Source organism: Myxocyprinus asiaticus, chromosome 23 (genome assembly GCF_019703515.2).
Source record: "Myxocyprinus asiaticus isolate MX2 ecotype Aquarium Trade chromosome 23, UBuf_Myxa_2, whole genome shotgun sequence".
In the NCBI taxonomy this organism is placed as follows: domain Eukaryota; kingdom Metazoa; phylum Chordata; class Actinopteri; order Cypriniformes; family Catostomidae; genus Myxocyprinus; species Myxocyprinus asiaticus.
The window spans coordinates 24,263,129-24,277,604 of NC_059366.1; positions in this window are offsets into that span (position 1 = coordinate 24,263,129).

The following is a 14,476-nucleotide window of genomic DNA, read 5'->3' on the forward strand; positions in this document are numbered from 1 at the left end:
ATTGACTGAGTTATTAGAGAAAGCTATTTCTTTTTTTGCCATTTTAGTCCTAATATTGACCTTAAGACATGCCAGTCTATTGCATACTGTGGCAACTCAAACACAAACACAAAGACAATGTTCAGCTTCATTTAACGAACCAAATAGCTTTCAACAGTGTTTTATATAATGGCAAGTGATTTTCTAGTACCAAATTAGCAATTTAGCATGATTACTCAAGGATAAGGTGTTGGAGTGATGGCTGCTGGAAATGGGGCCTGTCTAGATTTGATGGTGCTGTTTTTACATCAGTAATGTCCTAACTATACTTTGTGATCAGTTGAATGCCAATTTGATGAATTTAAGTACCAATTACCTTCTGAAACAGCAAAATCTGTACATTACTCCTAACTTTTGGCCTCCAGTGTATATCAGGCGATTGCCCTCAGCCAAAGCACTAGCAAATGGAGTAGTCTGAGATTCATCCAATGCGTGATGGGTGTGCTGCACTACACAATCTCTATGGCAAAAATTATGGTTCTCTCCCTTCTTCAGAACAGCCATTCTCACTCACCACACTTAAAAGAAGAGGGTGTGGAAGAGCAGTGTAGTCTCAGCCCAGACAAATCCATCTGGGGTTGAGCCAATGGAAAATGAAACAGAATTTATTCTGTAAGAAATCAGGAAGCCAGTGCTCCACTCCAAACAGCTGTCTAAACCCCCCCCCCCCCCCCGCCCCCTTCCTTTTCCGGGGCTCTTGACATCAATAAGAGCAAACAATTTCAGTAAACACTATAAATCAAATGGCAGTAAATAAGTTGCATTAATACACGGCTCTCGGGAATGCTTGATTCTGATTGGTCAACCGCAGCATTCAGTGGTCAAACATTTCTAATAATGACCGTTTGTCCATAGCAACACTGTCTAATTGACCAGTCATCTGGGCAGTCTACGTTTTCCACATAGCTGTGCTGTCTTGTTCTGTCTTTCATATCACTCACTGCACTCACTGCTGTCTCTGCAAAAAAAAAAGCTATTAAAGTTATTTTAACTCAAATAAATATGTCCATGTATTTATTTATTTATTTGGTAAGTAGCCATGTAATGAGCAGGATAATGTACAGTCAGCCAGTCATCATCGAGAAAAAAAAAAAAAATGAAAAAAAAAAACTCTGAAAGGGTGATCAGAATTTAATGTAAAGCAGTTTGAGCCCAGATGTGAGGTCATTATTCAGAACTATCTGACTGCTGAATGTTGCGATTGACCAATCAGAATCAATTATTCCAGAGAGCTGTATAATAATTAGCAGTGACTAGCTGGCTCTACATTGCATGACTACATTTTTATTTGTTTTTTCACTTTTGTGATTTATCAATAAATTGCTTTGTGTGTCATTATCATCCACGACACAGACCTGTAATCACAGATGAAGAGCCAAAGCATTTATTCAAACAGGTCAAAGCTGTTGCATTGGCTTGAAGCGATACAATACTGTGGTGATATCTATGGATTGGCTTTCACAGCTCCATGTTGGTGACAGACGTTCTACAGTGGTCTGATAAGAGCTGATAGAGTGCGAGCAGACTGTCCTCTGTTGAAGCTCAGTCTCTTGCAGTCACTTAAACATACAGTAAAGAAAGAATCTGAATCAATCCAAAAAAATAATACCAGGAATCAGCAGCCTTCTAGAAACAGGTATTCTTATTTAATTAATGAAATGATAGGGTATATTAGCTGCATATAATGCCAAGGTATTTTTTAAAGGCATGGATTATGCTGCATCATGCATAAAATGTGCATATATCCTCTGCTTTGAAACATCATTCCTTAGATATTACAGATAAGAGGCATGGTCCTCAAACCTTTATCTTTTATCTTCAGTACTGATTTAGAGCATAATCTTGCAGGCCATTTTTTTATTTTTTTTATTTTAATATTTGGCTGTAGTTTCTAAAAACAGCATGACTGTTGGAGGAAATGGTTGTGCGTAAATGTTTTCACTGACAAGCATAATTACAAATACATTGCTCACAATCTCCCTAAGAGTCAATTATCAAAGCCTCAATCTATCAGATAGAATCCTGCAGTTTATATAAAACATCAGACATTTTCCTTGACATTCAATCCTACACTCTTTACTATAATGTCAGCCAATCTCAGGAGATCTAAAATTGGCTGTGAAGATGACAAAGAGATGGCTGTTCACAGACTTTGATATGTAACACTTACAGTGAAAGCCTGTTAGCCTCTGTTTCTGTGAATTTTAAAGGAATTCAGATGGACTCTTCACAGGGGTTGCAAAGTTGTGAAAGGAATGGAAGCTTTCTGCCATTCACCATTCACTGACCTGTCTTTTCACTGATGGCCCCTGTTCCATCACCTCAAAATTTTGTCTGAGGATATTAAGGATGTTAATAGTATTTATATATGTATTATAAAATGTATGTATGATATAATCCTTAATATACACGTGGTCATATTCCTACCAAGAAATCCATCAATGGTTTAGTGTACAAAATTATTTGGATGGTTTGTTACCACCAGTGTTGGGTGTAATCTGATTACAAATTAATTAGTTACTGTAATCTACTTAATTTTTAAGTGGGGAAAAAGAAGTGTAACACATAAGATTACAGTAACTGACTTTCAATTAATTTAATACATTTTACATTACACATATTTTTAAATATGAGTATTTTTTATTATTTATAAAGAATACATTTAAAACAAAAATTCTGCTCATGTGAACATCTGTTTGTGTTTCTGTGACGCCTTCTGTGAAGGAGTGTAGACATAATAATATAGACATTATTTTGAATTCACTCAGTGGAAAAACAAACTTTTCTGTTAAAAGTATTTTAGAAAGTAACTCAAAAGTAAAGTAATTAGTAATAGTAATGGGTTCAAACTAATGACACAATTACAATGAAGTACAATTTTTTTTTTTTTCTTCGTTTTTAGAATTAATTATAAGTTTACTGGACTTCTGAATTGTTATTCATAATTCATAATTGTTATTATATCCATCATTCGGATGAGACCCGTCCTTTGGGATGAGACGTTAAACCGAGGTCCTGACTCTCTGTGGTCATTAAAAATCCACAGAGAACCCCCCCCCCAATTGGCCCTTATCAATCATGGCCTCCTATTAATCCCCCTCCATTAATTGGTTCTATAACTCTCCTCTCTCCTCTCCACAAATAGCCAGTGTGTGGTGAGCGTACTGGCGCACTCTGGCTGCCGTCGCATCATCCAGGTGGATGCTGCACACTGGTGGTGGTCAGTGGCGGGCCGTGCATTTACATTCTAGGCCTTCAGTGTGATTCATGCCATTAAGAAAACACAGTTTCACAATGAATAAGACACCCTATGCCTTTGGGCATCATACATTATGTCACAGCTAACTAATATTGCCAATTGACATTTTAAAAACACGTCCACGCACGAAAGCCAGAACTTGAAATGACACTTTATGCTCAAGCAAGCCTAATTTTAACTGCAACATGACTGTTTTGTGAAATTAACATCTCCTGAACAGACATTCAAAAATCATAATTTTTCATATGAATCTACCAAGGAGGTCCATAATACCTGGAAAAATCTATCTAATAATATTTGCGATTTAAATGTTGCTTGCAATAAATTTCGTTTCATCAGGGTACACAGTTATGCTGCGTTCCATTCAAGTTGGATGTGGGATATTCCTACTTGATATCTCCGACCATAAACACATTCCATTCCCCGATATTCGGAACTGCAACGCTCCCGTTAGCTTAGCAGGGGTTTGACTCTCATTAGAGATGTCTCCTAGCAACCCAACTGATAAACAATGCTGCAGAGCTAGCATTTGTGCTTCAGGTGTACGATTATCAAAAGAGATTATAATGTTTTATACACCTGTTTCTGCAGGCGTTTGTTAAACAAGCTTTAATATCATGTAATGTGGAAACATTTATCGATATTACTTAATAAAGTGAATGTTTATCACTTACTTTGTATATCTCCCTGAGTGTCGACATGTTTGTGTGACATCATGCCCCTGCATCTCGGCGAAATCAGAGTTGAGAATTTCTGCACGAGCCTACGAGTTGTAATTCTGACTTCAAGATGCATTCCATTGCACTTCTCCTAGTAGGAAGTTGTAAAATCCGACTTTCCGAGTTGAATGGAACGCAGCACTACTTTTCAAAACTTGATCCGGCATTGAATGCTCAAGAAGCCTAATTTACACTTAGAAAACTCCTGAAGTTGCTATAACAATGCAAAAAGCACTTACCAATTTTCTTGAAGTGAAAATAAGTCCTCCTTTCCTGTTTAATAAATTAAGTAATCACACGGTCATGCAGAACATCTCGTGTTTTTAAATCCATAAGGATCTCTTTTTCAACGGCAATACCAGCAGTGATGACAGCCGACTCGTCAGACAGCTTGATCTTACGCTTTTCGCTCTTGAATTACGTACATCACTTAAAGTGTGATTGCGTCACTCAAGGCCAGCTAGAATGCCTCGACCGGGACATATCCTAAAGATCACACCCACCAAGAACAAATAAATCAATCTGACTGGCTGATGAATCTGACAATCTGACTTTAGTTGCCCATTCATTTGCACTGTTGAGGGATTCTGAAGAAATTCTGAAGGCGTGATGGGGTGGAGCTCAGACTCACGTGCTGCTTCGGGCATGCAATTTGTGAAACAGTTGTCACACTTTGCTTGTAAGCATCAAGGAATAAATTCTGACTGGATACATTTTTCGATTTTCTCTATTTGTTTGTAGATTAATTAAGAGTGGACAGCGATTAAAAATGCATAGGCAAAAAGGTGATTGAGAATGAAAGGATGAAAAATATTGATTTATTTGGCATGTTAGTCCAGCAGAGAAGGCTTTGCTGGCCCTGAGAATTCGCCACTGGTGGTGGCTGAGGAGAGTCCCCTGTTCACTGTGTAAAGCCACTGTGTAAAGCGCTTTGAGTGTAGTATCAGAAAAGCACTATATAAATGTAACGTTCATTCATTCATTATTTATCACCAGAGGTGGAAAGTAACGAATTACAACTACTCTCGTTACAGTACTTAAGTAAATTTTTCTACTTTATAAATAATAGTACTTTTACTTTTACTTGAAGTATTCAACTTCACTATAGTTATTTTTCACCACAATTACAAAAAACAAAAAAATAAATAAATACATATTTCAGAATTATTGGGAAAAAATCGGCAAGTTCTAAGCACTAAATCTGTTTATAAACTAAAACACACTGTGTGTGGCACGACAGAATCCAGCAGGGAACAACATAATGAGCACAGCAGCTTGCATAAACTGCCACCTGTGTCCTCTGTTCTCTAGCTTCTCCAAGACTTTCTGCCCTGTCAATATACAAGAACTGTAATATTGTGGTTTTCTGCATATTTTATTTAATTCTGGAAAGGAGCTGTTCATTCAGGTATGAAGGAACCATCTGAACACGTTTAACCACTGATCAAATTTAACTTGTTTTAAGATGTTTTAACTGTGTCAAACATTAAATAAATGTAGTTTGACATATGTGGGATATCTTGTTTACTTGCTAATATATGTCTAAGACAAACTTTTTAAATACCTTAGAAGGATAAAATACCAATAGTGTCAGAAAATAATGGGGACTCGGGGCAAAAATGCCACGAAATTGATAAAAATATCCCCGAAATTCAAAAAACACCCACTTTTATGAATAATATCTGATATAGCTACAATTACATACATTGCGATCTTCTTTTGACTTTTCACTGAACAATTTTTTTTCCCCGTCATCTGGTTACTCGCAACATCGTGTGCACAGATGGGCTCTCCACTTCTATCAATCCGCATCAGTTTGGTGTTGTACTCCCGCATTAAATTCCGTAACCGTTCGCCCCTCATGTTCAAAATTAGCTGTCCTAGCGGGTAGCTGTCACAAGGGTAGAGAGCAAGGGAAGACCCAAACGCAGGAGGCGATGTCAAAAAGGGGTTTATTACAAAACTAAAACAAAAGAACAAACCAAAAAGTCTCATGATGGAGAAACAACTGGAGAAAACAAACGTTCAAAAACCAATAACACAACCAAAGTATATCTCAGGATCAACTGGCGAATCACCAAACAAAACAAACCGGCACAGGACAGAACACAAGCAGGACGTTAGTAGGGAAAGGAAGATAGAGAGAAGGTGCCGCCGATGATTGTTAATTGAAGAATGAGCTGTTGCCCGGGTAACGGAGCTGGTTCTCCACATGGAAACTGCAAGGCACAAGAGGGAGTGAGAGATGAAAACCAACACAGGAAAACGCTCAGAAAAGACAGACAGACAGTCAGGGGAGGCACAGTCAGGCCAGATTCTGACAGTTGCACTCTTGCTCATGGTGCTGTACTGTAATCCCTGCCCTGTGCTGCTGTTTATCTGTCTGAAAAGCCTCACCCGCTAGAGGCCAAAAGTGCGCAAGGGATGGATGTTATATAAAGAAGGTATGAGAAATCACAAAAAAAAAAATCACAAAAAAAAAAAATAATGTAACCAAATGCTACAATTTACTTAATAATAATATCTCAATATGTTAAATAACCATAATGTTAATTAAGACTTTATTATTACAATTGTAATACAATAATACATATACAGAACAACCACTTTTAGTGTTTAGTGTAGAATCAATCATATCTCTCACTAAACACTGTGTGAAATGTTTATTTTTGCCTTATTTTATTAAGTTGGCATTTAGGAGTTGATAACATGTTGCTTAATAATCTCATTCCATATCTGGATAATTGCTTCAATGGCATAGAGTATAAATTTCCTCCTCTATGATATTGCATTATCATATTTAGTTTTGTAACTAAATATCCAAAATACTTGGACATATGTGAATGAGAATAAACCTGAAATAGGAATGTGTTTCAGTCACAATGCACATTATGTAGTTTAGAGACGATTTTAAGACATTTAGAATAATACAAATGGCTATTTCTATTTAAATAAATGTTGTATTCTTAAAATTGTCTGTTTGTCTAAGAATCCTCTTGCAGCAATGCAGGTATTTGGCATTTAGAAGCTGCTAGTTTAGGACCTGTGAGGAGTCTGCCTCTCAAACTAGAGGCTGTGATTTACTTGTCTTTTTGTTGTGCATCTGGCCATCCACTTCCCTGTCTATCCTGGTTAGAGATTCTTTTTTCAAAACAGTAATGCATGGAATAGCCTTCATCTCTCTAAAACTATAGACTTTAGTAGAAAATAGAATTTCACTAGAAATGTGTTTCTTTTTGCCTATTTTTAAAACCAAAATTTGATTTGCAAGTGTAAAGCAACTTGTAAGAACTCAATACCACAGCAAATGGGGAAAAACCAACTGCATTGTGATTTCCGCATGGTAGCGCAACCATTTTCAATTGTTCTAATAATAAGAACATTTTCTTGAGTACCAAATTAGCACTTTAGAATGCTTTTGAATAGGTGACAGTATATGTTTGCCATCACGGGTAAAGAAAAAATTGAATAAATACCACTTAAAATAATTTGGAAGTATTTTTATCAATTTAATGCATCCTTGATGAAATGAAGCATCAATTTCTTTCAAGTACAAAAATATCTTTGTGTTCTAAAAATGGAAGCGTATATACTATACTGTATATTGTCACAGTGTGTCTCCTTCGTGTTTCTAAGGACTCTTATTTTGAAGTGGTTTTCGTCCTCTGTCTTCTGTCACTGCCCTCATTACTGCCATCTGTTCCCCATCATTTTCACCTGTTCTCCATTCCATTGTCAGCTCTTGTGTATATAAATATCCAATGGTATTCCCCCCTCATTGTCAGTTCTTGAATTGTGATGTTGTGTTGTTTCCTTGATTAACTCCTTGTATGATATTTGCTCCACTCCAGCGTCTACTATTAAACGTCTGAAAGTTACTCCTGTGTCTCCTCTCTTCCTCTCCACAAACGAACATGACAGAAGAACTGACCCAACTAAATGGATCTACCAGCTGTGAGAATTCTCCTCCTCGAGCAAGGGGACCGTCCAGTTGAGGATCATGTCCATGAGTTTCTCCAACTGGCGAATTTAGTGCACTATGAAGAACGCTCTCTGGTGATTTTCTTCAGAGAATAGTGCACTGATGGAACTGATGCCTCCGGCGGATCCTCACTGGACACTGGCCGACTACGTGGAGGTGGCTCTGGAACTCTTTGGCTCACCCTTCACTGTGGGAAAGGAGGAAGAGGACAACTGCCCCAAAGCCTTCCACGGCTCCTTGCCCCAAGCCTTCCACGGCCCCTGTCTCCAAGGTAACTCCTCTCCATACATTCCCCTTTAATTTTTCATGGGGGGGGGGAGGGTGCTCACCCTCTCCAAGCTCTGGTGGTTGATTCTCTGTGCAGTCAGCGGTAGTGACCACGGAGGTGGCATTTTCTCTGTACGCTGTGAATTATGGTGGGAACCCCGAGCCACATCCAGTGCCCATGTCTGCCACGGTTAACGAGCCAGTGCCCATGCCTGTAGCCTCGACCGTTCCCGTAACAACGCTCCCAGCTGTCCGGAAAAGGACACCTTCTCCCCAGTCGCTGCCAGTGCTCACGACCATGGGAGTCATTTCCCAGTCATCCACGGCTCTTAGTCCCGAGCCTTCCATGGCCTTGTCCCTCGATCCTCCCATGGCTCCGCCTCCCTTGGCTCTGCCCCTCGAGCCTCTCATGGCTCCACCTCCCTTGGCTCCACCTTCCTTGGCTCCACCCATCAAACCTCTCCAGGCTCCACCGACCCTTCCATGGCTCCTCCCTCTGTGTCTCCCTCGGCTCTACCCTCTGCATTTTATGTCACAGTGTGTCTCCCTCGTGTTTCTAAAGGCTCTTATTTTGAAGTGGTTTTCGTCCTCTGTCTTCTGTGCCACCAGACTACATTTCCCAGAATGCACTGCCCTCATTACTGCCATCTGTTCCCCATCATTTTCACCTGTTCTCCATTCCATCGTCAGCTCTTGTGTGTATAAATATCCACTGGTTTTTTCCCCCTCATTGTCAGTTCTTGAATTGTGATGTTGTGGTGTTTCCTTGATTGATTCCTTGTATGATATTTGTTCCACTCTAGCGTCTATTATTAAAAGTCTGAAAGTTACTCCTGTGTCTTCTCTTCCTCTCCACGAACCAACGTGACATATATCATTTTTATAAAGTAATTTGTAATGTTATTACTTGAGTATTTTTTTGGCAAACAACTTATTCACTCTTACTTGAGTCATAATGTTTCTCAGTACTTCTACTTGTACTGAAGTGAATTATTTATTACTTATGTAAAAAAAATCAGTACTCTTTCCACCACTGATCACCAGCATCTGGAGACAGTAAACTGAATGACACATGTGAAAACTAATGATGAGTCTCCATTTTTTTCTTTAGAAATTGTGAAGAGAGAACAGTTTTTTTGGTGAGTAAAGTACAAAATGCATTAGTTTTAAAGAAAAGTAACAGGAAAAGACAAAAAGGATGTGTTGAGGTTTCTGTCAGTCTAAAATTGTGAGTTACCTCTAACATCCCCTTTGTCACACTAAAATTCTTGTACTGTATTTAGAATTTGGTGAGTTTGTGGTCTTTTAAACTAGAGCAAAAACATCACTTTGCAGATGCTCCTTCCTCATGATTAAAAGTTGACACCTGTGCTAAGTTATAAACATAATCAAATTCTATGCTAGTGCTTTCATAACAAATTTATTCTGGAGAAATATTTGTGTAGAAAAATGTCAAAGAAGAGTGCAAGCAGTGACTCACATATAAGCAGACAGTCAGTGTAACTAGGGCATGCAAGTCTTCTCTCACCGGTCTGTCTTTTCTCAAACAGCCTGTAATGAGAAGGTGAAAAAGTCAGATGGATGCATCCAAAAGGAGTGTAGGAGTGTTTAGGGTGAGGGGGGGGGGGGGGGGGGATTATGTTCTTTAAGCATGCGCTCAGTTATTCAGGAGCTGGAGACCTTGAACAGCGACTGCAATACCCTTAGTCTCTAATTTAATCTAAATCATCAGGAGGTATTGAATCGCTAGATAAGACAGCATGAAATTAGATTGGAGAGTATGAGTATTAACTTTTCCATCACAAACTATGTTTATGTGTTTGTCACGCTATAGCTATAAATTGCATAGCTATTTAAGTACAGTCAGTATTCTAAAAAGTCGTGAATGTAATGAATGTCAGATGTTTATTAAAATGGTACGTTTCACAAATTGGCCATGTCGAAAATCATTGTGGTCCATTTAACATGTCTGTTTGATAAGTTTTGTTTCTCATACATTTCATATACTATGGAACAGATGATTGCAAACCTTCAAACCTTTTTTTTATTTGATTTTTTTTAATCATGTCATCGAAATCAGAACTGAGTTAAAGGAATAGTTCACCCCAAAATGAAAATTCTGTTGCATTGTACTCATCCGTATTTTGTTCCAAACCCGTATCTTTTTCTTTCTTCTGTGGAACACCAGAAGATAATTTTTTTATGTTGACTGTTAACATCTCCTTTTTTGTTCCACAGAAGAAAGAAAGTCATACAGGTTTTGAACAACATGAGAAGGAGTAAGTAATGACAGACTTTTTCTCTTTGAGTGAACTAACCCTTTATTAATAACATCATCATTCCGATACATGAGATATATGTATAAGGTAAGAAAAGGTAGTCCAGTTAACCACTGGTGTGTTCATGATTCTATCCCAGAGTTCGTTTTGATTCATTGTGCATGACTGACCTTTTGAACAGCCCTCTCCCTGGTCAATAGCTTGTTTGCTGGGAGAGTTGATAAGACAGGCCTCCATGGAAACGGGCCAAAGGATAATGAATAAAGTGCATTGGTGTTGCTCTTTAAGAATTGGTTAAGTTGTCTCCTTGCTCAAATATGGTGTGAATATTTTTCCTCATAAAATACAAGGAGCGGAGAGGATTTTGAGCAGGATTCCTGAATTAATATTTGATTATTCCCAAATGTCCAATAACAGGGATAACTCAAATTAGTTCCAGGTCAGTCTTTTGAAGTTATCCTCTGTGCCATCTAGCCCTCAGGGTACAAAGCCATTTTTAAATAATAAATGCATTGAATACAATAGGTATGACGTTAATTTATGCAGGTAAAGTGTAGCTGATTTTAATCTTTTTTGATAAGAAGGCTTGGACTCAGTTTGTCTTATGATAGAAAAGGTCATAATTGCAGTCTAGTTTTATGTTCCATGTTAATGTGGGTATGTTCAACCTTCACTTTTATTACATGTAGGCTTTTTTTGGTTGGCGGCAGTAGCTTGAATACAAAAAATAAATAAAATAATAAAAATCGGCATGGTATTTATTTTAATTCAGGGTAGGAGGTGTGGTTTTCCATGATCCTTATTTGTAAGAGCTGAATAAATAAGATTATTGCATGAACATTAGCTACTACTAAAGCTGATTACATTATGGAATATATTGTATTACAGGGAAACACAACAGTAATTATTATAATTTTTTTTCCTGATTAAGTCCATAACATAATTATCAGTTGTTATTACTACATAAAGATTGGATTTGTTCCAAATGAAACAATGTATGTACTAGCAGATAATTACCATGGTGACACCATTTACTATGAGGTCAATGGAAAAAAGTATGGCTGCATTTTATTCTGTAATTTGTTACTTTGAATGATTAATCAGGATAAGAGGATAAGACATATATATTTTTAAATAACAGAATTGGATTTATGGCCTTCGAAAGAAAAAGAAAATGTACAGTATGATATTTTTAAATCTTTTTTTATGTGGCTGAATTTGGCAAAAATAAACCATACAGTATGTTTCAGGGTCCCTAAGGGCATTCCTCAGGGCACTTAAAGCATAATAAAGTCCTTTATAATCAAAGTTGCAAAGTCAGTGAGAGAACTATGGCTTTGAAAGGCTGTCTGAGTAATGTATTTTTCCTTGTTTTATGGACATTTTAACAAATTATCTCTAATTGATAGGATTATAAGCTGTGCTTGGTTGCACCTTGCAAAGACTGCCAGGATGTTCACATCTCCATGGCAACAGTGATACTCCTCTGCCACTCATGACAGCAAAACATTTCTGCTGATGTTCATCAGAACCACAGACCAGCACTGTTTGGAAAGTATTAGTGAGAAAATACACATATGTTCACACGTGTGTACATATATGCCGAAAGCAGCTGTTCCTCTATATATAGAAATGTTTCATAAATAATTTCCATTGTATACTGTATGTGAAACCACTGGAAAAGAAATTTGCTGGTAAAGTAAAAATAGCTGGTAATTTGGTAAATATACTGTTCACAGGTTAACGTTACTCATCATGATTTCACCCTGCAACAGTGTACAGAAAAGCTTCTAGCAAGGTCAATATCAAATAGGTTCAATTTGTTCTAGCTTGAAGGAGGCTTATCAACTGCAGCCTACAAGAAAGTTTGTGTGGCACAAATATGAGGTGTAAACTGAACATAATTTACATAATAGAGTTTTGTACGCCACTGCCTTTGTATAACTGGTGGCATTCTTGCTTTGAAAAATGTGCAACCGCACTTAGGTTAAGGATTATAGGTAGGTTTAAGGATAAGGTCAGCTCCTGTAAACCTACTTGGAGACTGGAACTCCAGCTCTACTTGGACCATTCATTGTGATAGACGTGGGTCACAGACAATAGATCTACTAAACAAACTTTTTTTCTCTCATTTGAAATAACTTTGTTTTGTATATTTGCCCTGTATAACTAATCTCCTTATTCTTAAAAACATTGTTTTTCTGCTAATGTTTGAATCAGATCATCAGTTGCACTAGGACTATGCAAAGAAATGGGCTTTTGGACTTATAGGGAGGACATGACTGAACTAAAAAAAGCTCAGGCAAGCTAAATTATTTTATGTGAACAATGTGCACTTCTGTTAAACACCACTTGCATCAATGCTGTTTCAGCAACTCAGCCAGGAGATAATTGGATTGCTTTTATATAACATCTTCATTTTGCACCTTTTCACACTAGTTTCTGATGGATTGTACTTCCTTTAAACTACTTACAATTAATACTGGTCAATGCTCACCCAACATGTTTCAGAATATAATTTATTTCATTAAATGTTTTCAAAGAAATGTGATGCCATTTACACATACATTAGCATAATTAAAATCAATTACTATTGGATTAGTTGGAGCTTTGCAGCTAACACCTGATATCTGATATTACAGAATTACATAATATCATAAAACATTCAAATAATCAGAGGCTTTGTCTTCTCCTGATAGAGAGAAATAAGGTTTTGTAATTGGCATGTTTACCTTTCATTTTCTGCTGGAGATTCAGTGCTTGTTGCAAATTATTAAAATCATTATGTCATTATAAATCAGTATGTCAGTATTGTGTTAAAGCCCAAAGCAGAGACAAGTAATATGTTCTGCTATTATTTTTTAGATTTCAGTTGTGAGTAATGTGCAACAATGAAACTTACAGTATAGTAGCCAGTGCTGTATTACTGTTACAATATGTCTTAAAATTTACAGACGTTTTGACCAGTACTAGTTGTCATACATTTTACCTTAGTGAATATTTCTCTCAATGAGTTTGTTTTTGAAAGTCAATTTCTGTATAAGCAAAAAGCATATAAAGGAATAGTTCAACCAAAAATGAAAATTCTCTCATCATTTACTAACCCTCGTGCCATCTCAGATTTGTATGATGTTCTGTCTTCTACTGAACAAAAACAAAGATTTTTAGGAGAATATCTCAGCTCTGTTGATTCATTCAATGTACGTGAATGGGGGCCAGAACTTTTAAGCTCCAAAAAGCACATAAAAGCAGCATTAGAGTAATCCACGACTCCAGTGGTTAAATCAATATCTTCTGAAGTGATCTGATAGGTGTGGGTGAGAAACAGATCAATATTTAAGTCATTTTTTACTGTCAATCTCCACTTTCACTTTCACATTCTTCTTTTGTTTTTGGTGATTTGCATTCTTCGTGCATATTGCCACCTACTGGGCAGGGAGGAGAATTTATAGTAAAAAAGGACTTAAATATTAATCTGTCTTTAATCCACACCTATCATATCACTTCAGAAGATATGGACTTCAAAATGTTGGTACCCAATCACTAGCATTATGATGAGGACCTACAGTGATGAAATATTCTTCTAAAAGTCTTTGTTTGTGTTCAGCAGAAGAAAGAAAGTCATACACATCTGGGATGGCATGAGGGTGAGAAAATGATGAGAGAATTTGTATTTTTGGGTGAACTAACCCTTTAAACATGACCACAGTTATTGACCAGGCAAAAACATAGGCTACAGTTAATTTATCATTAATTACACTATGTAACACAATTTATGTTCCTGGGTAGTAAGTGTTATTTCCTAATTGCTTATGCCTCAAAAGTATAGAAAATGGCTATTATTCCCCACAAACTTTGCTTTTGTGACCAGGAAAGTGATATTTTGAAATGTACCTATTTCCAATGAGAAAACGGGCAAATTTGTGTCTTT